Below are 24,620 nucleotides of genomic sequence, written 5' to 3' on the forward strand. Positions count from 1 at the left end.
TCGTCCCAATCTTATGTACCTTCGCATTCTGGTGTTGTAGGATGTGTGAGTACGTGGGACACCATATCTCTCACTGATTTTCCCAGTTAACTGTCAATGCAGGACACTTCTGTGTCTGGAATTAGGCAGTGATGGAATATTGTCCATTCTGTTGCACAAGCTAGCAGGGAGTGGTTGTCTAGAGATGATTGGGAGGTATTCAACACCTGATCATTAGGCTGGATATTTAAACCTGTTCCCTGCTCAGTCCTTTGCTGTTTATTGCAGTTTCTAAGTGCTGTGGTGATGAATGATGCTGTCAGTAGTGTTTCTATCTTTTCAGGGGTTTTCTCATTTTCTCTTCTGGTTACACTGCCAGAGGTACTCACCTGGTCCTTGACTGGCCATCAACTGCATCACCAGACGCCAGCTGTTCAGCGACAGTGGGCATGGGAAGGGCTCTGCCAAAGTCCCACTTCCATTTACTGGGAGCTGGGTGAAGAGTATTCCTGGTCCTCAAATGCTTGCCCGGCTGGGCAGCTTGTGCCAAGTGTGTCTGTGGCACTGCTTTTGCTGGTTTAGTGCCAGTCTTGCTCGGTCTCCCTGAGTAGCACATAACAGAAAAAACAGCCATATTTTTATATATATATATATATATATATATATATATATTTATTTAAAAAAATGGATCCGGTCAAGCAGCTTACTGACCAGATGCAGAGTCTTCTGGGATTGTTCCAGAATTTGGTGGGCACCATGAACCAGCACAGCCAGATCTTGGCTTAGGGAGTTCCCCCCATACTGGCAACTTCTAAACCCAGTCCTGCAGTGGGGGTCTTTCCCATAGATCCTGACTTTTTGGGGGGAGATCGGAAACAATTTAATAATTTTAAGGAGGGGTGCAAATTATATTTCCAACTTAGCCCTGTTTCTTCCGGGTATGAAGGTACTCGGGTGAGTTTTGTTATTTCCCTTCTTAGAAGGGATCCCCAATCTTGGGCATTTTCATTACCCTCAGGTTCACCCATACGTCAGTGGATTCATTTTTTAAGGCTATGGGGCAGTTTATGATTAATCGGACCAGGTAGCCTTAGTTGAATCCCACCTTAAGGCGTTGTGTCAGTAGGACCTCACTGCAGAGGACTACTACTCCCAGTTTCGTAGGTGGGCCTTAGAGACTAGATGGAACGTTACCGCTCTTTGTATTGTGAGCTTCGCTTAAGTAAAGAAAAAAAAAAGAGGTCAGGTACGCCCATATTGCTTGTTTACGCTCTGCAGGAGTATTTCTTTCTGGGAGTACTACTTTGCAGGAAGATTTGATTGAATTTCAGGTATTTGTGGATTGTGGTTCAACACTTATTGTGATTGATAAAGGGTTTTTGGAAAAACTTAAATTGAAATCCAAACCTTTGTCATCACCTATTTCTGTGATTGCAATTGATAACACTCCCTTGAAATGTATTACTCACAAGGTTGCTGCATTGGAGTTCACCAAGAAATTTTGGACTTGGTTGTATTGGATAATTTACCCTCTCTGGTCGTTCTAGGTTTGCCTTTGTTAAAACTGCACAATCCTTTACTGGACTGGTCTACTAATGTGATTAAGTCTTGGAGTCCGAAGTGCTATGACAAATGTTGTAATGGTCGCATTGCGGCTGTGGAAAAAGGGGAATTACCGGTACCTATTCAAGATTTTTGGAGGGTTTTTTCGGAGGAGGAGTCGCAAGTTTTACCTCCTCATAGGGATTATGATTTCACCATTGAGTTTGTTCCGGGAGCTACTCTTCCCAAGAGTCGCTTGTTTAATCTGACTATCCCTGAAAGAAAGGCCTTGGAGGAATACATACAGACGAGCCTGGCTGCTGGTCACATTAGACCTTCTAAGTCGCCTGTGGCAGTTCGATTTTTCTTTGTTAAAAAAAAAGGACGGGGGTTTACGTCCATGTCTGGATTTTCGTGAAATTAATAAGATTACCGTATGCAATTCCTACCCATTGCCGCTAATTCCTGACTTGTTTAACCAGTTACTGGGGGCCAAGTGGTTCTCTAAAATTGATCTCGGGGGGGTGTACAATTTTTTACGAGTGAAGGAGGGTGATGAATGGAAAACTGCGGTGCCGGAGGAGGAGAATTTTTCCGGTGATGTGGAGAGAGTTTGGACTAATGTACGATGCAACCTTCAAGAGGCTAACAAGAAGTCCAAGAAGTATTTTGACAGGAAACGTAAGGAGGTTTTGTTTACTGTAGGTAACATGGTTTGGTTGTCCTCAAAGAACCTGCGGTTGAGGATTCCCTCTAAAAAACTGGGTCCTAAGTTTGTGGGTCCATTTAAAGTGCTTCAGGTTGTTAACCTGTCTGCTGTTAGGTTGGATGTCCCTACTTCCTGGAAGATTAATCCTGTGTTTCAAGTTTCCTTGTTGAAAAAGGTTGATGTATCAGATAGGAATGCCACTGTCACAGTTCCTCCTGTGGTGGAAGACGGCGAATATGAAATTTCTCGTATCTTGAATTCTAGATGGCATAGGGGGAGATTACAGTATCTTGTCTCCTGGAAGGGTTTCGGTCCCGAAGATAACTCCTGGGTAAGGACTGATGATGTCTCTGCTCCTAGGCTTATTAAAGCTTTCCACAAGAGGTTTCCGGATAGGTCTGGGCCTGGAGGATCCGGAGGATCCTCATAAAAGAGGGGGTGCTGTTAGAACCCTCCTGTTTGTTTTTTCCATCTTGTGTTTTGCATTCACGTGACCATCTGCCTTTATATTCCAGCTCCGCTCTTTTGGCTGTGCTGGACTTCAGCTTTGTTTGACTGTTTCTCTAGTCAGGTGCTTCGGTGCCTATCTCTGTCAGTTCGCTTGGTCCTTCTGGGACCTCTAGTATCTTTTCGTCAGTTTGCCTTTTTTGTTCTGTAACAACTTCTCTGCTTAGGAGGTGTCTCATTTTTGTTCCAGTCCTTAGTTCTTTTAGGGACCCCTCCCCTTATGCTATAGATCTTCGTTCAGACTAGCCAAGGACTAAGGCGGGTCTGTTCGCTAGGAACAGGCAGCCTGCTACATCGTAGGGATTCAACTTAGTCTTACTGTAGGGATAGCTTTCCCCTTTCTTTCCTTAGTACTTGTTGCAGATCATATCACATCCAGCTCCTTGAGGTGGCAAAGTTACCTAAGGGCAGAATTATTAACCTGTCAGAACCTGAGAGGAAAGCCATGTGGGAATATATTCAGGAAAATTAGAAAAATGCATTTATCCACCCTTCTAATTCACTGGTTGGAGCAGGGTTTTTATTTGGGGCCAAAAAGGATGGTGGTTTGAGACCGTGTATTGACTATTGCTCAATCGCATAACTGTATGTAATCAGTACCCTCTCCCACTCATCCCTGACCTCTTTAACCAACTGGTGGGGGCAAGTTGGTTTACTAAGCTGGATCTCCGGGGGTCTTATAATCTGGTTCGTATCAAGGAGGTGGATGAGTGGAAAATGGCCTTCAACAACCCCGAGGGTCTCTATGAGTATTTTTCATGTCCTTTGGGCTCTGTAATGCTCCAGCTGTGTTTCAGACGCTTGTAAATGATATTTTCCTTAATCTCTTGTATATTTGTGTTATTGTTTACATTAATGATATCCTCATCTTCTCCAGGGACCTGGCTGCGCATAGGGACCATTTGATCACCGTCCTGAAAAGATTGGAGGATCAATATCTTTATGTCAAAAAAGAAAAATGTGTTTTCGAAGTGCAGGAGTTGCGGTTCCTGGGAATCATTCTGTCCCCCATGGGGTTTTGGATGGACCCCGAGAAGATGAAGGCGGTGATGGAGTGGGCACAACCGGTTAACCTCAAGGAATTGCAGCATTTTTGGGAGTTTGCCAGTTATTACCAGAGGTTTATTAAGGGTTTTTCCGAGGTGGTGAAACCTCTCACCGATCTTACCCATAAAGAGTAAGATGTGTATAATTGGGGACTATAGGCCATTAAGGCCAGTTTTGGTCCAGCGTGATGTAAATAAGCCCTTTGTGGTGGAAGTAGTTGCCTCTGAGGTAGGGGTGGGAGCAGTGCTCTCCCAGGGTTCTACCACTCTAACTCATTTGAGGCCTTGTGTGTTTTTATCTTGGAAATTCTCTCCCCCAGAGCTCAATTATGACATTGGCAATTGTGAACTGTCATAAAGTTAGCTCTGGAGGAGTGGAGGCATCTCCTTGAGGGAGCTAAGCAACCATTCACAGTGCTTACTGACCATAAGAATCTGTTTGTTTTTTTTAAAAGAATGCTAAGAGACTGAACTCGAGAAAAGCCCGACGGGCCTTGTTTTTTACCAGATTAAATTTTTCGATCTCTTACCTCCCTGGGACCAAGAATGTTTGGGCTGATGCTCTCTCTCTGAGTCTTTGTCCTAGTGAGTCTGAAATTATGGAACCTGATTTCATTCTTCCAAAGGGCAATTTAGTCTCTTCTGTAAATTTGGCTTGGGAGATGGTTAAGCCGCAGGGTATGGCTCCATCCAACACACCTCATGATAAATTATTTGTTCCGGTGCAGTTACAGTTGGGCTTGCTCAGAGAGTGTCATGACTGGGTCACAGAGCGCCACCGGGGACCTGTCACCTGTTGAGCAGAAAGTATTGGTGACCGTCCTTCGGGTTACGATGTTGAAGCTTATGTTAAAGCATGCAAGATCTTTGCCAGGAACAAGGTGCCTCACGTCGCCCCAGCAGGGAAACTTCTCTCTTTGCCCATTCCTGTACATTCTTGGTCCCACATATTCAAGGACTTTATTACAGATCTCCCTGATTCCAAGGGTATGAATACGATGTGGGTTATTGTGGACCTATTTTCTAAACAATGCCATTTGGTTCCTTTGGCTCTGTTGCTCAGTCCACAAGACTTGATAGATATGTTCCTTGTTCAGGTAGTAAAATAACATGGGGTTCCTATGAATATGGTCGCAGATTGTGGGTCCCAGTAAATAACAGCCCCTTCCTGCACAATGAGCTCTATGAATGAGTCATAGGCTGTCTATTGTTGTCTACTGCACCTGCGTTTGCTGGAAAGCATATCTCTAAATGCTATGAATTGAAACTCAGGAAAGATGGCCACCCTTTTAATCATGTACAGGGAATGTAATAAACAATTCTACAATTAGAAAATGAAAAAGGATTAGAAAAAAACATATACATTTTATTTTTATATATACAGTACAGACCAAAAGTTTGGACACACCTTCTCATTTAAAGATTTTTCTGTATTTTCATGACTTTGAAAATTGTACATTCACACTGAAGGCATCAAAACTATGAAATAACACATATGGAATTATATACTTAACAAAAAAGTGTGAAACAACTGAAAATATGTCTTATATTCTAGGTTCTTCAAAGTAGCCAACTTTTGCTTTGATGACTGCTTTGCACACTCTTGGCATTCTCTTGATGAGCTTCAAGAGGTAGTCACCGGAAATGGTCTTCCAACAATCTTGAAGGAGATCCCAGAGATGCTTAGCACTTGTTGGCCCTTTTGCCTTCACTTTGCGGTCCGGCTCACCCCAAACCATCTCGATTGGGTTCAGGTCTGGTGACTGTGGAGGCTAGGTCATCTGGCGTAGCACCCCATCACTCTCCCTCTTGGTCAAATAGCCCTTACACAGCCTGGGGTCATTGTCCTGTTGAAAAATAAATGATGGTTCAACTAAATGCTAATCGGATGGAATAGCATGCCGCTGCAAGATGCTGTGGTAGCCATGCTGGTTCAGTATGCCTTCAGTTTTGAATAAATCCCCAACAGTGTCACCAACAAAGCACCTCCACACCATCATACCTTCTCCTCCATGCTTCAAGGTGGGAAACAGGCATGTAGAGTCCATCCGTTCACCTTTTCTGCGTCGCACAAAGACACGGTGGTTGGAACCAAAGATCTCAAATTTGGACTCATCAGACCAAAGCACAGATTTCCACTGGTCTAATGTCCATTCCATGTGTTCTTTAGCCCAAACAAATCTCTTCTGATTGTTTCCTGTCCTTTGCAGTGGTTTCCTAGCAGCTATTTTACCATGAAGGCCTGCTGCACAAAGTCTCCTCTTAGCAGTTGCTGTAGAGATGTGTCTGCTGCTAGAACTCTTTGTGGCATTGACCTGGTCTATAATCTGAAGTGCTGTTAACCTACGATTTCTGAGGCTGGTGACTCGGATAAACTTATCCTCAGAAGCAGAGGTGACTCTTGGTCTTCCTTTCCTGGGGCGGTCCTCATGTGAGACAGTTTCTTTGTAGTGCTTGATGGTTTGTGCAACTGCATTTGGGGACACTTTCAAAGTTTGCCCAATTTTTCGGACAAACTGACCTTCATTTCTTAAAGTAATGATGGCCACTCGTTTTTCTTTACTTGGCTGCTTTTTTCTTGCCATAATGCAAATTCTAACAGTCTATTCAGTAGGACTACCAGCTGTGTATCCACCTGACTTCTGCACAACACAACTGATGGTCCCCACCCCATTTATAAGCTAAGAAATCCCAAGTGAAAACCAAATCCGGTGACTACCTCTAGAAGCTCATCAAGAGAATGCCAAGAGTGTGCAAAGCAGTCATCAAAGCAAAAGGTGGCTACTTTGAAGAACCTAGAATATAAGACATATTTTCAGTTGTTTCACACTTTTATGTACATGAACTCGGCTCATCTGGATGCCATCACAGCAGACACTGAGGAGCTTCACTCAGGAGCTTCTCAGTGTCTGCGACATGGCAAGCTGGATGGCAGCGTTCTGCTGCGATCCAGCCTGTCATGTCAATGTAGCAGAGCTGAAGCGGTCCTGGCAACCATGGAAAGGTAAGGATGAGGTTGGTTTATTATTTTACTTTTATTATAGGATATCATTGGCTTCAGCTGGAATGGGTGTGATGGTAAGTAGAGTTTAATTTAGAACATTAAAGAATTGTGTCTTTATTTCAATTAATGGACTTTATTCTGGGTGTTTGTGTCTTTTTTTAACTTTCACTATGGGGTTAGTTATGGGGGCGTCTCATAGACTCCTCTCCATTACTAACCTGGGCTTGATGTCAGCTGGCATTATAAGCTGACATCAACCCCAGCCCCATTACCCCACTGCCACCGCTACAGGGCAGCGGGAAGAGCGAGGCTAAGTGCCAGAATTGGCGCATCCTATGGATGCGCCATTTCTGGAGTGGCTGATGGCTGTTTTTTCTAGCCTGGGAGGGGGCCAATATTCATGGAACCCTTCCTGGGCTATTAATATCAGCCCCCAGCTGTCTGCCTAGCCTTTGCTAGCTATCAAAATAGGGGGTCCCCCATTTTAATAGCTAGTAAAGGCTAGTTATTCAGCTGGGGGCTGATATCAGTAGCCTGGGAAGCTCCATGGGTATTACCCCCTTCCCAGGATTCAAACATCTTCCCCAGCCATCTGCTTAACCTCCGCTAGAGACTAAAATTACGTGGAACCCCACGCCAATTTTTTTTTTAATAAATCCTTTATTTTAACACTAAATGACAAGTACAGTAACCAACACTGTCACTGCACTTATCATATATGTGACTGACATGTTTCTATCTATCTAATCTATGTGTGATGCTCTATTCTTTCTGTTCTAAATTGTCGGGTACTGATGTATGCCGCTGCTGAATTGCCGGAGGGCTTTTTTAAAGAGACGGGTGCATGAAAACACTATTATTTTTTTTAATAAATCCTTTATTTTAACACTAAATAACAAGTACAGTAACCAACACTGTCACTGTACTTATTATATATGTGACTGACATGTTTCTATCTATCTAATCTATGTGTGATGTGTGATTCTTTCTGTTCTAAATTGTCAGGTACCGGAATATGCCGCTTATGAATTGCCGGCTTTTCATGTTTCACTGTGAGCACTGTTCCCATCAATTTGGGCAATCACTGTAATGCCACAACCACCATGGCTGTGTCATTACAGTGAGTGGCAGACAATCCCTGCATGATTGGTGCTCTAAATAGCACCAAACATGCAGAACGGGGACCCGAGATCCCGCCCGAGCATCGTGCAGGTAGTCGGCGAGCTCCGAGCATCTCGAGCACTGAGATGCTCGGGCGAGTACCAAGCAGTGGCGAGCATGCTCGCTCATCACTATTAAGTATATAATTCCACATGTGTTAATTCATAGTTTTGATGCCTTCAGTGTGAATGTACAATTTTCAAACTCATGAAAATACATAAAAATCTTTAAATGAGAAGGTGTGTCCAAACTTTTGGTCTGTACTGTATATCTATAATATAACACTACAAGGGTCCCTCTGTCTGAAGCCTCTATAGACTGCACAAGCACAACACGCCTGCACAGTTTGGCTCCAGACAGAAGAACGCATTGAGCTGTTACAAGCAAGAGGAGTTTATGGCACCTGAGATCGTGGTATGCGTAGACACTGAACGCATACCGCGATCTCCGGTGCCATACTTACATACTTACCTGACCAGGAGGAGCATTGCTGCGGTGCCTCTCTTCTCACCGGAGACTGGTGCAGGACTGAAGGAGTCGGAACATGGGCATAGCGCTATCCGGCGCCATTTTACTGAAGACACATTTGCAATATGTCTTCAGCAAAATGGCGCAGGACAGCGTACTCCGGCGCCACAGGGGTGCAATGCATACCAGGATTAGAGATGAAGGATGCCATGCATACCAGGATTGGGGGATAAGGGGGCCACGCATACCAGGATAGGGGGATAAGGGGGGCACGCATACCAGGATTGGGGGATGAGGGGGCCACGCATACCAGGATTCAGGGATGAGGGGGCCAAACACACCAGGATTGGGGGATGAGAGGGCCATGCATACCAGGATTGAGGGATCAAGGGGCCACGCATACCAGGATTGGGGGATGAGGGGGCCACGCACACCAGGATTGAGGGGTGAGGGGACCATGCATACCAGGTTTGGGGGGTGAGGAGACCATGCATACCAGGATTGGGGGGTGATTGGACCACGCATACCAGAATTGGGGGAGAGGGGACCACGGATACCAGGATTGGGGGATGAGGGGTACCATGCATACCAGGATTAGGAGATGAGGGGTACCATGCATACCAGGATTAAGGGGTGAGGGGACCATGCAAACCAGGATTGGGGGGTGAGGGGACCACACATACCAGGATTGGGGAATGAGGGGTACCATGCATACCAGAATTGGTGGATGAGGGGTACCATGCATACCATGATTGGCGGGTGAGGGGACCATGCATACCAGGATTGGGAGGTGAGGGGGGTCATGCATACCAGGATTGGGGGGTGAGAGGTGACATGGATACCAACATTGGGGATGAGGGGTGCCATGCATACCAGCATTGGGGATGAGGGGTGCCATGCATACCAGCATTGGGGATGAGGAGTACCATGCATACCAGGATTGGAATGCGGGGTATCATGCATACCAGGATGATGGATGGGGTGCCATGCATACCAGGATAAGGGGTAGCATGCATACCAGAATAGGAACATGTGATGTCATGCATACCAGGATTGGGGGATGAGGAGTGCCATGCATACCAGGATAGGGATGAGAGGGCCATACATACCAGGAATGGGGATGAGGAAGCCATGCATACCAGGATTGGGGGATGAGGGGTGCCATACATACCAGATTTGGGATGAGGCGTGCCATGTATACCAGGATGAGGGGTACTATACATACCAGAATAGGGATGTGGGGTACAATGCATACCAGGATGAGGGATGGGGTGCTATGCATACCAGGATGAGGGATAGGGTGCCATGCATACCAGGATGAGGGGTACCATGCATACCAGAATAGGGATGATGGGTACCATGCATACCAGGATAGGAATGCGAGGTACCATGCATACCAGGATGAGGGATGGAGTGCCATGCATACCAGGATTGAGGGATGAGGAGGCCATACATACCAGAATTGGGATGAGGGGTACCATTCATACAAAAATAGGGATGCAGGGTACCATGCATACCAGGATGAGAGATGGGGTGCCATGTATACCAGGATGAGGGATTGGGTACCATACATACCAGGATTGGGGGATGAGGGGTGCCATACATACCAGGATTGGGATGAGGGGTGCCATGTATATCAAATTTGGGATGACGGGGCCATGCATACCAAGATGAGAGATGGTGTTCCATGCAAACCAGGATTGGGGATGAGGAGTGCCATGTATACCAGGATTGGGAATGAGGGGTGACATGCATACCAGGATTGGGATGAGGGGTGCCACACATACCAGGATTAAGGATGAGGGGTGCCATGCATACCAGGATTGGGGATGAGGGGTGCCATACATACCAGGATTGGGGATGAGGGGTGCCATGCATACCAGGATTTGGGATGAGGGGTGCCATGCATACCAGGATAGGGATGAGGGTTACAGTGCATACCAGGATAGGGATCTGGGGGGGCCATGCATACCAGGATTCGGATGAGTGGCCATGTATACCAGGATAGGGGTGAGGGGTACCATGTATATGAGGATAAGGGATGGGGTGCCATGCAAACCAGGATAGGGATGAGGGGTACCATGCATACCAGGATGAGGGGTACCTTACATACCAGGATAGGGATGAGGGATGTGGTACCATGCATACCAGGATTGGGTATGAGGGAGCCATGCATACCAGGATGAGGGGCGCCATGCATGCCAGGATTGGGGATGAGGGGTGCCAGGCACATCAGGATTGGGGATGAGCGGTGCCATGCATGCCAGGATTGGGGGTGAGGGGTGCCATGCATACCAGGATTGGGGGTGAGGGGTGCCATGCATACCTGGATTAGTGGTGAGGGGTGCCATGCATTCAAGGATTGGGGTTGAGAGGTGCCATGCATACAAGGATTGGGGATGAGGGGTGCCATGCATACAAGGATTGGGGATGAGGGGTGCCATGCATACCAGGATAGGGATGAGGGTTACAATGCATACCAGGATAGGGATCTGGGGGGGCCATGCATACCAGGATTCGGATGAGTGGCCATGTATACCAGGATAGGGGTGAGGGGTGCCATGTATATGAGGATAAGGGATGGGGTGCCATGCAAACCAGGATAGGGATGAGGGGTGCCATGCATACCTGGATTAGTGGTGAGGGGTGCCATGCATACAAGGATTGGGGTTGAGAGGTGCCATGCATACAAGGATTGGGGATGAGGGGTGCCATGCATACAAGGATTGGGGATGAGGGGTGCCATGTATACCAGGATAGGAACGAGGCGTGCCATGCATACCAGGATAGGGATGAGGGCAGCAAATAACAGGATGCAGGAACAGGATTGGGGAGCACAAATACCAGGATAGGGGCAGCACAAATACCAGGATGGGAGACCATATACCAATACAAATGCTCACCACCCAGGTGTAGAATGGGCTCAATAGCTAGTGCATATATATATATATATATATATATATATATATATATATATATTTATATATATATATATATATATATATATATATATATATATATATATATATATACACACAGCTCTGGCAAAAATTAAGAGAGCACTACACAGTTTTCTAAAAATCATCATCTCTACATGTGCTTCTGATTAGGTGATCATCTGAAGCAAATCTTATGTAACGAGGGAAAATATAAAAAGCACTGCTGTGGTCTTCACAATCCTCTTGCAATAGGACAAGCTGGATGGCAAAACAAGTGCTAGGAATAGCCCAAAAGTAATTTGAATGAAAAAATAACTTTTAACCATGCCAAAGGAGTTGAAAAGAAAAGTCTTGAGTGAGAAAAAGAAGGGCTCAATTCTGGCTTTACTAGCAGAGGGATACAGTGAGCGTCATGTTGCCTCCATCCTTAAAATTTCAAAGACGGCAGTCCATTACAACTAGGTCAAGCAGCAGACATTGGGGATAACAAAGCTACAGACCGGCAGAGGGTGAAAGTGACTCTCCACTGACCGGAATGACTGTCATCTTATTCGAATGTCACTCAGCAACTGCAAGATGACATCAAGTAACCTACAAAAGAAATGGCAAATGGCGGCTGGGGTGAAGTGCACAGCAAGAACAGTTCATAACAGGCTCCTAGAGGCAGGCCTCAAGTCATGTGAAGCTAGAAAAAAGCTTTTCATCAATGAGTAGCAAAGGAGAGCCAGGCTGAAGTTTGCCAAAGACCATAAGGATTGGACCATAGAGGACTGGAATAAGGTAATTTTCTCTGAGTCCAGTTTTCAGCTTTGCCCAATACCTGGTCACCTAATGGTTAGACGGAGACCTGGAAAGGTATTCAAGCCACAGTGTCTTGCACCCACTGTGAAATTTGGTGGAGGATTGGTGATGCCCTGGGGATGCTTCAGCAAGGCTGGAATTGGGCAGGTTAATCTTTGCAAAGGACGTATGAATAAAGCTCAGTCAATGTTCCCCAACTCTGAGGACTGTTTCTTCCAGCAGGACATTGCCCCATGGCACACAGCTAGGTCAATCAATGTGTGGATGAAGGAGCACCACATCAAGACCATGTCATGGCCAGCCCAATCTCCAGACCTGAACCCCATTGAAAACCTCTGGAATGTAATCAAGAGGAAGATGGATAGTCACGGGCCATCAAACAAAGAAGAACTGCTTAAATTTTTATGCCAGGAGTGGAATAAGGTCACCCAAAAGCAGTGTGAAAGACTGGTGGAAAGCATGCCAAGACGCATGAAAGCTGTGATTAAAAATCATGGTTATTCCACCAAATATTGATTTCTAAATAGTGAAGAGCGAGCATGCTCGCCACTGCTCGCACTTGCCCGAGCATCTCAGTACTCGGAGCTCGGCGAGTACTTGCGCGATGCTCGGGCGGGAGCTCAGGTCCCTGTCTTGCATGTTTGGCGCTATTTAGAGTACCAATCATGCAGGGATTGTCTGCCACTCACTGTAATGACACAGCCATGGTGGTTGTGGCATTACAGTGATTGCCCAAATCGATGGGAACAGTGCTCACAGTGAAACATGAAAAGCCGGCAATTCATCAGCGGCATACACCGGTACCCGACAATTTAGAACAGAAAGAATAGAGCATCACACATAGATTAGATAGATAGAAACATGTCAGTTACATATATAATAAGTACAGTGACAGTGTCATGTCAATGTAGCAGTGCTGAAGCTGTCCTGGGAACCATGAAAAGTTAAGGATGAGGTTGGTTAATTATTTTACTTTTATTGCAGGAGATCGTTGGCTTCAGTTGGAATGGGCGATACGGTAAGTAGAGTTTAATTTAGAACATTAAAGTATTGTGTCTTTATTTCAATTAATGGATTTTATTCTGGGTGTTGGTGTTTTTTTAACTTTCACTATAGGGTAAGTAATGGGGGTGTCTTATAGACCCCTCTCCATTACTAACGTGGGCTTGATGTCAGCTGGCATTATAAGCTGACGTCAACCCCAGCCCTATTACCCCACTGCCACCGCTGCAGGGCAGTGGGAATAGCGAGGCTAAGTTCCAGAATTGGCACATCCTATGTATAACACACCTGGTGGAGTCCTTGCATAGTGGTCCATCTCCCACTGTGCAAGAGCGCGCACTTGTTCTCCAGTCCAGTCTGCTAGCCTGGCTTCCCTCCATGCTGTCTGCTTGCCTCTGTTTCTGCTGCTTAAGGGCAGCGCTCGATCACTTCCTGCTTCTTGTAGCTGCTGCAGGCACACCCTTTGTGCGTCCTCAGCCTATTGCTGTCTGTCACCTGGTATGTAACCCAGCTCCTCCCTGGAATCCATGCCTGAGCATTGTGTTCTGTCAGTTGGCTTCCAGTCACTGATGTGCCAGGTCCTGTCTATGCTTCCTGCCTTGAGGTATCAGTTCCCGTGTCTGAACTGTGTCCTGTCTGAACTATCTTCTAGCCTGTTGTCTTCTGCATATCCTGGAGGCTGTATTTCCAGGCCAGTGTGAATACACTCCTAGCCTGTTCTTTCCACCTTCTAGGGGCTGCATACCTAGACTCGTTCCTGTATCTTGCCTGTTCCTGTCTGAACACGCTCCTAGCCTTTTCACTCCGCCTTCTAGGGGCCGCATACCTAGACCCGCTCCTGTATCTTGCTGCATTTTCTGTTCTTGTCTGAATACTCTCCTAGCCTGTTACCTGTTTTTCTCTATGTCCGTACCTTCCCTTTTTCCTGCAGAATCTGATGCCATACCTAACTCCTACTCTTTGTCCCTGTACTCCTGTTTGTGAGTTTAGAGTCCACTCGCTACTTCTTTGCAAGTATCCTGTGTGTACCTGGTTCTGCCTTTCCCTTCCAGTCTGTTCCGTGTGAACAGAGCCCTGTCCCCTCTGCTCTGCCTTGCTCACCGCTCCGACGGTTCTTGCCTGCTCTGCCTTGCTCACCGCTCCTGCGGTTTCCGCTCTGCTATGCCTTGCTCACCGCTCCTGCGGTTTCCGCTCTGCTCTTACCCTTTGCTCGCTGCCCCGGCAGTCTCACTCTGCTCTGACCCTTTGCTCGCTGCTCCGGCAGTCTCGCTCTGCTTTGACCCTTTGCTCGCTGCTCCGGCAGTCTCACTCTGCTCTGACCATTTGCTCGCTGCTCCGGCAGTCTCGCTCTGCTCTGACCCTTTGCTCACTGCTCCGGCAGTCTCGCTCTGCTCTGACCCTTTGCTCGCTGCTTCGGCAGTCTCGCTCTGCTCTGACCCTTTGCTCGCTGCTCCGGCAGACTCGCTCAGCTCTGACCCTTTGCTCGCTGCTCCGGCAATCTCGCTCTGTTCTGACCCTTTGCTCGCTGCTCCGGCAGTCTCGCTCTGCTCTGACCCTTTGCACGCTGCTTCAGCAGTCTCGTCCTGCTCCTCTCTCGCTCACAGCTCCAGGCGGCCTTGTCCTGCTCTTCTCTCGCTCACCGCTCCAGGCGGTCTCGTCTTGTTCTGCTCTTGCTCGCCGCTCTGGGCGGCCTCACTCTGCTGTTTGTCCACCGCATCTGCGGTTCTGTTCCTGAGTCCCAGGCTGTACTGAGTCCTATCCACTTGGTGCTCCAACCTGTCGTACCTGCCAGTACCTCCCTGCCTGCATACCAGTCGTGCTTACCAGCATCCGCCAGTCTGCATACCAGCCGTGTCTGCCTATACCCAGCAGTCTGTGTGCCAGCCTAACCTGCCTGTTCCTGTATTCCCCTGTGTGGGTCAACAGCTGTGTCCGGGGTCTGTCCTGGAGTAGCACCTGGTCCCTCTGCTCGGTTCCTCCTTGGTGCACTGGCGTCGTATGCCGTCGTGCGACCCTGGTTGGATCGGGTGGATAATTAGTTATGCCCCTCCAAGCATTCACTCTCCGGCACGGTCCAGTGGAATCACTACATATACACGCACACGCCACTCAGCCCGGGCGTGTGCATTACAGCATGCTCAGGCCATGGTTCCCGTTGAGCCCCATGGCCTTCGATCTCTGAGACCTTTTCCAGCGAATACATGCATCTAGAAGAAATTTATTTTTTTTTTTTTGCTACTAGCTGAGTTCCAGGATAATTTCGCACCCGTCCAGATGGAGCTTTCTGCACCCGTTCCTGCGGATCCGCCACGGTACTATGGGGATCCAAGACAGAGTCGTGCATATGTGGAGCAATGCGTGCTACACTTCAAGTTCTACCCTCTTTGTTTTCCCACCGATCGGGCTAAGGTGGGATTCATGATGTCTTACCTAGCAGGTGATGCTTTGAAATGGATCACCCCCCTATGGGACGCACAGGATCCTATCGTCCTGGACATAATGGCCTTCCTGATGGCCTTTCTAATGGTCTTCGATGACCCTAATCCGGAGGCTCCTGCTGAAGCTTCACTTCCCAATAACCCGGAGCAGCCCCGTTGGGTAATGTGTGTGGGTAGCGCACTAGTCCTCCTGCCCGAAGAGACTACTGCCCACCCAGAAACCACACAGGATGACTACGCTCTCCGTAACACTTCTCCCAACCTCAAGAGGCAGTCCAGACGTGCTAGGCGTAGAGGCAAGCCGTCACGCCAGGGTCTGTCCTCCCAAAGACCTCCTGACCCCAACCTTGAAGTCCCTGCTGAAACTTCACTTCCCTGTATCCCGGAGCAGCCCCGACGGGTAATGTGAGTGGGTAGCGCACCAGTTCTCCTGCCCGAAGATACTTCTGCCCACCTAGAATCCACACAGGAGGACTTCCTGCACCAGGTATCTGATGCTTCACCCACTTTAACCGGTGAGCCTGTCCAAGGGTACTCCGAAGCAGTGATTACCTCCAAGTCTGTGCATCTCTACTACCTGGCGGAGGACCCCCTGTTGCCTCCTGAATCCTCCGGGATACCACCTGATGACAAATGGAGAGAGACTTCCCTACACCCGGTACCCGATACTTCGTCCGCTCCGTCCTGTGAGCCTGACAATGGGTACCTCAAAGCGGTAGTTAACCCCGAGTCTCTACACCCCTCCGACCAGGCGGAGGACCTCCAGTTGTCTCCAGAACCCTTCGGGGTGCTACCTGGTAGCGAATGGCCAGAGACTTCCCTATACTCTGTACCTGATACCTCGCCTGCTTCTTCCAGTGAGTCCGACCTAGTGTACTCCAAAGCATAGGTTATCCCCGAGTCTCTACACCCCTCCGACCAGGCGAAGGACCTCCAGTTGTCTCCTGAACCCTTCGGGGTGCTACCTCATAGCGAATAGACAGGGACTCTCCTATACTCGGTACCTGATACCTCGCCCGCTTCTTCCAGCGAGTCCGACCTAGTGTACTCCGAAGCAGAGGTTGCCCCCGAGTCTCTGCACTCTTCTGACCCGGCGGAGAACCCCCAGTTGTTTCCTGAATCCTCCGGGGTACCACCAGATAACAAAGAGACAGTGACTTTTCTACACCTTGTACCTGATGCCTCGCCCATTTCATCCTGTGAGCTTGACAAGATGTACCCCAAAGCAAAGGTTACCCCCGAGTCTCTGCACCCCTCCAACCCGGCGGATAACTTCCCGTTGCCTCCTGAACCCTCTGGGGTGCTACCTGATAATAAGTGGAGAGAGAATTCCTTGTGTGCTGTTCCTGGTACTCCACCCGTTTCATCTGTTGCTGAGGATGGCTGGATAGGAGGTAGCATCCTAGCTACTCAGATGAGACCAGTTTTTCCTGTGGACAGTGGAAGTGATCTCCTTGAAGGGAAGGATTGGCCCTTCGAATTCCCTGTGGAACATTCTGGCAGGCCTGAAGAAGAGGGGGCATAAGGGGGGGCACTGTAACATACCTGGCGGCGTCCTTGCATAGTGGTCCATCTCCCACTGTGCAAGAGCGTGCACTTGTTCTCCAGTCCAGTCTGCTAGCCTGGCTTCCCTCCATGCTGTCTGCTTGCCTCTGTTTCTGCTGCTTAAGGGCGGCGCCTGATCACTTCCTGCTTCTTGTAGCTGCTGCTGGCACACCCCTTGTGCGTCCTCAGCCTATTGCTGTCTGTCACTTGGTATGTAACCCAGCTCCTCCCTGGAATCCATTCCTGAGCATTGTGTTCTGTCAGTTGGCTTCCAGTCACTGATGTGCCAGGTCCTGTCTATGCTTCCTGCCTTGCGGTTTCAGTTCCTGTGTCTGAACTGTGTCCTGTCTGAACTATCTTCTAGCCTGTTGTCTTCAGCCTATCCTGGAGGCTGTATTTCCAGGCCAGTGTGAACACACTCCTAGCCTGTTCTTTCCGCCTTCTAGGGGCCGCATACCTAGACTCGTTCCTGTATCTTGCCTGTTCCTGTCTGAACACGCTCCTAGCCTTTTCGCTCCGCCTTCTAGGGGCCGCATACCTAGACAAGCTCCTGTATCTTGCTGCTGTGTCTGTTCTTGTCTGAATTCTCCCCTAGCCTGTTACCTGTTTTTCTCTATGTCCGTACCTTCCCCTTTTCCTGCAGAATCTGAACCCGTACCGAACTCCTACTCGTTGTCCCTGTACTCCCGTTTGGGAGTTTAGAGTCCACTCGCTACTTCATTGCAAGTATCCTGTGTGTACCTGGTTCTGCCTTTCCCTTCCAGTCTGTTCCGTGTGAACAGAGCCTTGTCCCCTCTGCTCTGCCTTGCTCACCACTTCGGCGGTTCTTGCCTGCTCTGCCTTGCTCACCATTCCGGCGGTTTCCGCTCTGCCTTGCTCACCGCTCCTGCGGTTTCCGCTCTGCTCTTACCCTTTGCTCGCTGCTCCGGCAGTCTCGCTCTGCTCTGACCCTTTGCTCGCTGCTCCGGCAGTCTCGCTCTGCTCTGACCCTTTGCTCGCTGCTCCGGCAGTCTCGCTCTGCTCTAACCCTTTGCTCGCTGCTCCGGCAGTCTCGCTCTGCTCTGACACTTTGCTCGCTGCTCCGGCAGTCTCGCTCTGCTCTGACCTTTTGCTCGCTGCTCCGGCAGTCTCGCTCTGCTCTGACCCTTTGCTCGCTGCTCCGGCAGTCTCGCTCTGCTCTGACCCTTTGCTCGCTGCTCCGGCAGTCTCGCTCTGCTCTGACCCTTTGCTTGCTGCTCCGGCAGTCTCGCTCTGCTCTGACGCTTTGCTCGCTGCTCCGGCAGTCTCGCTCTGCTACGACCCTTTGCTCGCTGCTCCGGCAGTCTCGCTCTGCTCTGACCCTTTGCTTGCTGCTTCGGCAGTCTCGCTGTGCTCTGACCCTTTGCTCGCTGCTCCGGCAGTCTCGCTCTGCTCTGACCCTTTGCTCGCTGCTCCGGCAGTCTCGCTCTGCTCTGACCCTTTGCTCGCTGCTCCGGCAGTCTCGCTCTGCTCTGACCCTTTGCTCGCTGCTCCGGCAGTCTCGCTCTGCTCTGACCCTTTGATCGCTGCTCCGGCAGTCTCGCTCTTCTCTGACCCTTTGCTCGCTGCTCCGGCAGTCTCGCTCTGCTCTGACCCTTTGCTCGCTGCTTCGGCAGTCTCGTCCTGCTCCTCTCTCGCTCCCAGCTCCAGGCGGCCTTGTCCTGCTCTTCTCTCACTCTCCGCTCCAGGCGGTCTCGTCTTGCTCTGCTCTTGCTCGCCGCTCTGGGCGGCCTCACTCTGCTGTTTGTCCACCGCTTCTGCGGTTCTGTTCCTGAGTCCCAGTCTGTACTGAGTCCTATCCACTTGGTGCTCCAACCTGTCGTACCTGCCAGTACCTCCCTGCCTGCATACCAGTCGTTCTTACCAGCATCCGCCAGTCTGCATACCAGCCGTGTCTGCCTATACCCAGTAGTCTGTGTGCCAGCCTAACCTGCCTGTTCCTGTATTCCCCTGTGTGGGTCAACAGCTGTGTCCGGGGTCTGTCCTGGAGTAGCACCTGGTCCCTCTGCTCGGTTCCTCCTTGGTGCACTGGCGTCGTATGCCGTCATGCGACCCTGGTCGGATTGGGTGGATACTTAGTTATGCCCCTCCAGGCATTCACTCTCCGGCACGGTCCAGTGGAATCACTACATATACACACACACGCCACTCAACCCTATGAGTGTGCATTACACTATGGATGCGCCATTTCTGGGGCGGATGACGGCTGGTGTTTTTAGCCTCGGAGGGGGCCAATATTCATGGCACCCTTCCTGGGATATTAATATCAGCCCCCAGCTGTCTGCCTAGCCTTTGCTAGCTATTAAAATAGGGGGGACCCCACGTCATTTTTTTTTTTGGGTCACCCATTTTAATAGCTAGTAAAGGCTAGGTATTCAGCTGGGGGCTGATATTAGTAGCCTGGGAAACTCCGTGGGTATTACCCCTTTACAAGGCTTTAAACATCTGCCCCAGCCCTCTGCTTAACCTCCGCTAGAGACTAAAATTACGTGGAACCCCACGCCAATTTTTTTTTTAATAAATCCTTTATTTTAACACTAAATGACAAGTACAGTAACCAACACTGTCACTGTACTTATTATATATGTTACTGACATGCTTATTTCTATCTAATCTATGTGTGCTGCTCTATTCTTTCTGTTCTAAATTGACGGGTACCAATGTATGCCGCTAATGAATTGCCGGCCGACTTTTTTAACCCCTTAATAACATCTGACGTACTAATACGCGTCTGTGCCCTGGGACTTAAGAGCCAGACCCGTATTAGTACGTCATCGCGATCGCGCGCGCACACAGGCTCTGCGGGCGCGATCGCCGCCGGGTGTCAGCTGATTGTCACAGCTGACACCCGGTACTATGTGCAGGGAGCGGTCCTTCACCGCTCCCAGCACATTAACCCCCGCGATGCTGCGATCGAAGTCAATCGCGGCATTGCGGGGGCAAGAGGAGGTGATCGGCGATACTCACCTCTTCTTCCGGCTTCCAGCGCAGTCTGCAAAGGCTTCCCGGGTGTTGCCATGACGACCCGATGTCGTCATGACAACATCCGGGTCACCAGAGAGCAGGAAGATTGCTTGGACATGCGCAGTGCATCTCCAAGCAATCTTCACACTGTGCATTTCTGACAGCCTTCATGGCATAGGGATGGTGCTCCATTCCTGTGCCATGCAGGCGATCAGAAAAAAAAAGTGAAAGTCCCAGAGTGGGACAAAGTAATAAAGTGTATAAACTGTGTGAAAGTGGAAAAAAAAAAAAAAATGTGCAAAAATATTATAAAAAAATAAAAAAAAATACACCAAAAATAAAAATATAATGTACCCATCAATAAATATTATTATAAAAAAATAAATAAATAAAAAATAAAAGTACACATATTTGGTATCGCCGCATCCGGAAAAACCTGACCTATAAAACTGTCCCACTAGTTAACCCCTTCAGTGAACACGGTAAAAAAAAAAAAAAAAAAACGAAGCAAAAAACAATGCTTTATCACCATACCGCCAAACAAAAAGTGGAATAACATGCGAACAAAAAGACGCATATAAATAAAAATGATACCGCTGAAAACGTCATCTCGTCCCGCAAAAAACAAGCCATGATACAGCTCCATCAGCCGAAAAATAAAAAAGTTATAGCTCTCAGATTAAAGCGATACCAAAAAATATTTTTTTCTATAAAATAGCTTTTATTGTGTATAAGCGCTAAAACATAGAAAAATGATACAAATGTGGTACCGCTGTAAACGTACTGACCCGAAGAATAAAGCTACCTCATCAATTTTACCACACGCGGAACAGAATAAAAAAAAAAAAAAAACAATTCCTGAATTGTTGGTTTTTGTTTATTCTGCCTCTCAAAAATCGGAATAGAAAGCGATCAAAAAATGTCACGTGCCTGAAAATGGAACCAATAACAACGTCAAGTCATCCCGCAAAAAACGAGCCGTCACATGACTGTCTGCCAAAATCTGGAAAAATTATAGCTCTCAAAATATGGCGATGCAAAAACTAGATTTTAAAAAAAATGCGTCTTTTAGTGTGTGACGGCTGTCAGTCATAAAAACCCCATATGATTCTGGCATTGCTGTAATCACACCGACCCGAAGAATAAAGTCGTCTAATCACTTACACCGCTCAAGGAACGGCGTCAAAAATAAACTCTTGGGTTAGGATTGTGCTACGGTTAGGGCTGGGTTTGGGGCTAGGGTTGTGCTGGGGCTAGGGTTGTGCTGGGGCTAGGCTTGTGCTGGGGCTAGGGTTGTGCTAGGGTTAGGGCTGGGGTTGGGATTTTTTTCAAAAGTAAGAAAAAAAGATGACGATATGGCGACTAGTGTTGAGAGCAAGTGCTCGCTACATGAGTTTGCATCGGGTGCTCTGGTATGCATTGAGTATCGTGGGTATTTGAGTGACATGCTCGAGTCTCTGCCCCATATGCTTCGCAGCCAAAAAACTTTACGGGGATTGCCTGCCATGCACGAGCGATCCCCGCATGTTTTTTTTGGGGTGTCTAATAACCGTGAAACATGCGGAGCAGGGACTCGAGCATGTCACTCGAGCACACGCTGTACATGGTGCATACCTGAGTACCCGATGCAAACTCAAGTAGCGAGCACTTGCGCTCAAGAATAATGACAACTTATTCAATATGATGACCTAATGTAAACAAATTCTGTGCCGTACCTCTGGGTTCAAAATGTTCACTATACACCTTAATAAAATCCTTGAGGGGTATAGTTTCCAAAATGGGGACACTTGTGGGGGAGCTCCACTGTTTAGGCATATCACGGGCTCTCCAAACGCGACATGGTGTCCGCTAACAAATTGAATGGAAAATCGGCTCAAATTGTTAGCGGACGCCATGTTGCGTTTGGAGAGCCCCTGTGTGCCCAAACATTGGAGCTCCCCCACAAGTGACCCCATTTTGGAAACTAGACCCCCCAAGGCACCTATCTAGATGCATAGTGAGCACTTGGAATCCCCAGGTGCTTCACAAATTGATTCGTAATAATGAAAAAGTGAAAAAAAAAAACACTTTTTCATTTTTATGAATCAATTTGTGAAGCACCTGGGGTTCCAAGTGCTCACTATGAATCTAGATAGGTGCCTTGGGGGGTCTAGTTTCCAAAATGGGGTCACATGTGGGGGAGCTCCAATGTTTGGGCACGCAGGTACTCTCTAAATGCAACATGGTATCCGCTAACAAATTGAATGGAAAATCGTCTCAAATTGTTAGAGGACACCACATTGCGTTTGGAGAGCCCCTCTGTGCCCAAATTTTGGAGCTCCCCCACAAATGACCCCATTTTGGAAACTAGACCCCCCAAGGCACCTTTCTAGATGCATAGTGAGCACTTGGAACCCCCAGGTGCTTCACAAATTGATTCGTAATAATGAAAAAGTGAAAAAAAAAACACTTTTTCATTTTTATGAATCAATTTGTAAAGCACCTGGGGTTCCAAGTGCTCACTATGAATCTAGATAGGTGCCTTGGGGGGTCTAGTTTCCAAAATGGGGTCACTTGTGGGGGAGCTCCAATGTTTGGGCACACAGGGACTCTCCAAATGCAACATGATATCCGCTAACAAAATTGGTTTCTTTTTCACTTTTTCATTATTACGAATCAATTTGTGAAGCACCTGAGGGTTCCAAGTGCTCACTATGCATCTAGAAAGGTGCCTTGGGGGGTCTAGTTTCCAAAATGGGGTCACTTGTGGGGGAGCTCCAAAGTTTGGGCACAGAGGGGCTCTCCAAACGCAATGTGGTGTCCGCTAACAATTTGAGCCGATTTTCCATTCAATTTGTTAGCGGATACCATGTTGCATTTAGAGAGTCCCTGTGTGCCCAAACATTGGAGCTCCCCCACAAGTGACCCTATTTTGGAAACTAGACCCCCCAAGGCACCTATCTAGATGCATAGTGAGCAGTTGGAACCCCCAGGTGCTTCACAAATTGATTCGTAACAATGAAAAAGTGTTTTTTTTTTCACTTTTTCATTTTTACGAATCAATTTGTGAAGCACCTGGGGGTTGCAACTGCTCACTATGCATCTAGATAGGTGCCTTGGGGGGTCTAGTTTCCAAAATGGGGTCACTTGTGGGGGAGCTCCAATGTTTGGGCACACAGGCAACATGGTGTCCGCTAATTATTCAAGCAAATTTTACAATCAAAAAGTCAGATGGCGCTCCTTCCCTTCCGAGCCCTACAGTGCGCCCAAACAGTGTTTTTTCCCCAAATATTGGGTATCTGCGTGCCCAGGGGAAATTGCACAACAAATTTTGTGGTCCATTTTTTCTTGTTACCCCTGTGAAAATAAAAAAAATTGGGTCTAAAGTAACATTTTTGTGAAAAAAGTTAAATGTTCATTTTTTTCTTCCACATTCAAAAAATTCCTATGAAGCACCTGAAGGGTTAATAAAGTTCTTGAATGTGGTTTTGAGCACCTTGAGGGGTGCAGTTTTTAGAGTGGTGTCACTTTTGGGTATTTTCTGTCACAAAGACCTCTCAAAGTGACTTCAAATATGATGTGGTCCCTAAAAAAATGGTTTTGTAAATTTTGTTGGAAAAATGAGAAATCGCTGGTCAACTTTTAACCCTTATAGCTCCCTAACAAAAAAAAATTTTGGTTCCAAAATTGTGCTGATGTAAATTAGACATGTGGGAAATGTTATTTATTAACTCTTTTCTGTGACATATCGCTCTGATTTCAGGGCTTTAAAATTCAAATTTTGAAAATTGCGAAATTTTCAAAATTTTCGCCAAATTTCCATTTTTTTCACAAATAAACGCAAGTGATATCGAAGAAATTTTTCCACAATCATAAATTACAATATGTCACGAAAAAACAGTCTCAGAATCAGGGGGATCCGTTGAAGCGTTCCAGAGTAATTACCTCATAAAGTGACAGTGGTCAGAATTGTAAAAATTGGCCCGGTCATTAACGTGCAAACCACCCGCGGGGCTTAAGGGGTTAAAGAGATGGGTGCATGAAAATCGGAGGGCACTAGTGTGTTCTGAGTGCCCTGCTATGTTTTTTCATGCACCCTCCTATATACCCTGCCTGCCTGTCTGCCTATATATTTTGCCTGCCTGACGTTTAATTGAGCACTGATCCCATTGATTTGGGCAATTTTTGACCTTCTGCAGACCGCCGGTGGGGACCGCCAAAAAAATGCTCGAGTTTCCCATAGACTTATATTGGGCTCGTTGCTCGGGTGTTCGAAGCTCGGGTCGAACACATTGGAATACTCGGGTGCTCGACCCAAGCTTCGAGCACCCGAGCATTTTAGTGCTCGCTCATCACTATTTCTGAACTCTTCCTGAGTTAAAACATGAGTATTGTTGTTTCTAAATGAATAAGAACTTGTTTTCTTTGCATTATATGAGGTCTGAAAGCACTGTTTCTTTTTTATTATTTTGACGATTTATTATTTTGACGATTTATTATTTTGACGATTTCTCAGTT

Source organism: Phyllobates terribilis, unplaced genomic scaffold, assembly GCF_046119375.1.
Source record: "Phyllobates terribilis strain yellow unplaced genomic scaffold, ASM4611937v1 Scaffold_3__8_contigs__length_932513732, whole genome shotgun sequence".
NCBI classification, from domain to species: Eukaryota; Metazoa; Chordata; class Amphibia; order Anura; family Dendrobatidae; genus Phyllobates; species Phyllobates terribilis.